The sequence below is a fragment of the Crocuta crocuta genome, unplaced genomic scaffold, assembly GCF_008692635.1.
Source record: "Crocuta crocuta isolate KB4526 unplaced genomic scaffold, BGI_CrCroc_1.0 scaffold56, whole genome shotgun sequence".
NCBI classification, from domain to species: Eukaryota; Metazoa; Chordata; class Mammalia; order Carnivora; family Hyaenidae; genus Crocuta; species Crocuta crocuta.
In genome coordinates, this window is record NW_027531334.1 from 3,733,337 (window position 1) to 3,737,069 (window position 3,733).

Below are 3,733 nucleotides of genomic sequence, written 5' to 3' on the forward strand. Positions count from 1 at the left end.
GGAAAGGTAGCATTCCACCTCCAGAAGCCGTCTGCGGCCGGGGCTTGCCCCAGCGGTCTCTGCCGAGCGCACGTTCATTCATCGAATCATCTAGCAAGTAGGAAGGCTACACGCGCTCGCGCAGAACTTCTGGTTCGGGGAGCCCGGGGTTTTGTTTGCTCAGCACGGTGTGTGTTGATCATCTCGTGCTTCTGTTCAGAGCGGGCTTGCCCCCAGCACACGTATGGAGCAGCAGTTGGAGGTGTGGACAGGATGCATGGAAAGAAGCGATCTTCAGAAGAGGTCGACTTGTGTCCAAAAGCCTGCCTACTACTCAGACCCTTCCTGAATATTGGGGCTCTAGTTGCTGGTTGGCCGGCACCAGATCGTCCGGCCTCCCTCTGCCTGCTGGAGGGGGTCATGCTGACTGCAGCCGCTCACGGCTGGCCTGCGCTGCCTTCTGCTTTCTCGCCTCCGCTCGCACTGGCACATTCTGCAGCAGTCAGGCTGCATTCTCAGCTGGGAGTTCTCAAAGACGCTTTTTAACAAAGGATCAAGGGTTAAGAGAACCAAGAAGGGGTGTTAGGGCACCCAAGGACAAAGGACATCAGAAAGCCATCATAACCCACGGACCTAAAAGGCACTGGAGCCTCAGAACCGGAGCCTCGGAGCAGGGCCCTCCCCACGGGCTCTATAAGTCACAGAAAAGTTGCTGCCACTTCCAGCAGTAGCCCAGCAGGCAGGAGACAGACAGGAATAAATACCCTGACCTTTCTCCCTACCTGCCACTCTCCTTTCCGTTGAAACTGTTGATGGAAGTCAGGGGTCAGCCTCCTAAAGCTCAGAGAAGAAAATGAATCTGGGGTGCCAAGAGAAAGGAGCCTGCACCCGATCTTTCCCTACAGTAACTGACATCTTGTCTTCTCAGACATTCAGTAGTCTGGTCTGGTCACATTCCTCTTCCGGGCTGGCCCTCACATAGCCCATTCTGTTGCCAGCCCCACGTGTTTGGATACGATGTTCCCTTTGCTTGCAATGTTTTCCCCACCCACTTTCTGCATGGACAATTCCCATCCACCTTTAAATTCTAGCTGAGATGGACTTTCACCACTAAACCTTCCCTGACTTGCATCCTCCCCCAGAAGTCATCCACGCCCTTCTCTGGCACCAGTACGTCCTGTACCATGTTAAATGCAGCACAGATTCAGTCCGATTTAATTCAACAAATAGCACTGAGTGCTTGCTACATGTCAGATATTCTTCTGGGTGCTTGAGGTCTGTCTGAAGAGGTAGCTAAATAAAAAATCACTGCCATGGTGAGGCTCCCGTTTAATGAGGGAAACAAACTTAAACGACATTTCTAGAATATTAGAAAGTATGTGTGCTATGGAGAAAAATAAAGCAGAGGGAGGGAGCCGGAATGTCAAGTGGTGAAGGTTAGGGGAGAGAGGAGGTGCAATTGTAAATCGGGCCATCAACTCAGGCCCTATCCAGAAGGTGGGACAGATAGGACATGGGGATGCAGTGTACAGCAGGGTGACTGTAGTTTGGCATCTGTTTTGCATATTTGAAAGTTGCTAAGAGAGTAGATCTTAAAAGCTCGCATCAGGAGACAAAGAATAGTAACTATGTGTGGGGGTGGACATTAACTAGATTTATTGTGGTGATTATTTACACAAATATCAAATCGTTATGTTGTACACCTGTAACGAAATTATTCCTTAATTTTTTAAAAAATGAAATTTGAGGGGTGCCTGAGTGGCTCAGTCGGTTGAGCGTCCAACTTCGGCTCAGGTCATGATCTCACCGTTTGTGGGCTCCAGCCCCACGATGGGCTCTGTGCTGACAGCTCAGAGCCTGGAGCCTGCTTCTGATTCTGTGTCTCCCTCTCTGTGCCCCTCCTCCACTCACACTGTGTCTCTCTCTGTCTCTCAAAAATGAATAGACATTAAAAAAATTTTTTTAATGAAATTTGAACAGAGTTAAAGGTGGTGAGGACAGTGACTGTGCTGTGCTGAAGAGGGACATTCAGGATAGGGACGTGAAGCCTGTTTGACTTCTACCGTCTGAGAACCAGTAAAGCAGCCAGAATGAAGTATGAGCAGTAACTTCTTTCTCTGGTCTGTCTCCTCTATTGTTTAAGCTCCTTGAGGTATCAATGTATCCCCAGTACTTAGCTCTGGAGTTAGCACTGTGCCCTCTATAAATGCTGATCAGTTTGATATTCTCAGCTATGCTGGTTTGTTAGGCCCAGGCTCTGAGACCCCAAACAGGATCAACAAGACCTCTCAAACTCCAACTCCCGTCCTTCCCCGGGGACCAGACAACATTCGCCACCACCGCCCCACCCCCTCCCATCCCCCGCTTACAGAAGGTCGGTCTCCCTGAGAGACCCCCACCCTGTGTCAGATGAACTGTAGCTGTTTTCCAAGCCCTGTTTCTCCATGAATAGATGTTTATAATCTCCTTCACCCTCCAGAGGATCAAAAAGCTACTGTTTACTGTTACAAACACACTCTCAGTCAGATCTACTAGTGCCTTCTGAGTTCTGCAAAGCAGGGTTTCTATATTCTCTAATCTAGGTTACAGTGCATTTCTAGAATTCCATAAACCTGACTCTTGCATATGGTTGGCATCCCTATGGTAATATAGGCTTTGAAGACAAACAGATTTAGCACTCTCAGTACTGTGTGTTCTGTGGCAAGTTGTTTAGTGTGAGTTTCTTTCCTCATTATAAACAGTTCCGACCTAGTAAAGACGATTAAATGAAGTAATTGGAATTAGGCATTTATTCCCAGGCCTGACCAATAACAGGATCTCAGTAAATATCCCTTATCTCTGTGGCTATAATTATCTTTATAACTAATATTCACCCTGCTCCAACCCTCAGCAGCCAACAGTAATCCTTGACTCCATATATTTTCTTTTGATATTGATTTGTGTTCCCATCCTGTCACATTTTTTCTTTCTTTCTTTCTTTCTTTCTTTCTTTCTTTCTTTTTTAGAGACAGAGAGAGCATGAGCAGGGGAGAGGGGCAGAGCAAAGAGAGAGAATCTTTTTTAAAAATAAAATAAATAAAAATAAAATAAATATTTATTTATGGGGCACCTGGGTGGCTCAGTCAGTAACGCATCTGACTTCGACTCCGGTCATGATCTCACGGCTCATGGGTTTAAGCCCTGCATCAGGCTCTGTGCTGACAGCTCAGAGCCTAGAGCCTGCTTCTGATTCTGTGTCTCCCTCTCTCTCTCTCCCCCTCCCCTGTTTATACTCTGTCTCTTTCTCTCTCTCAAAAATACATAAACTTAAACAAAATATTTATTTATTTATTTATTGGGGGGGGTGGAGGGAGAGAAAGAGAGTCCCGAGCAGGTCCGCGCTATCAGTGTAGAGCCCAATGTAGAGCTCAGACTCACGAACCATAAGATCATGACCCGAGTTGAAATCAAGAGCCCCACCTACTGAGCCACCCAGGCCCCCAGAAAGAGAGAGAATCTTAAGCAGGCTCCACGCTCAGCACAGAGCCCAACATGGGGCTTGATCCCATGTTCCTGGGATCACGACCTGAGCCGAAATGAAATGCTGGACACCTAACTGACTGAGCCACCCAGGTTCCCCTGTCCTGTCACATTTTCTCGATCACTGATTCTTGCTGATACCCCCCAATACTACCTGAACTACTTAAATTCTTACTTGCAACTTCTTCCTGATTTGTGGTAACTGCAAATTTCTTACTCTCCAGAGAGCTGACCT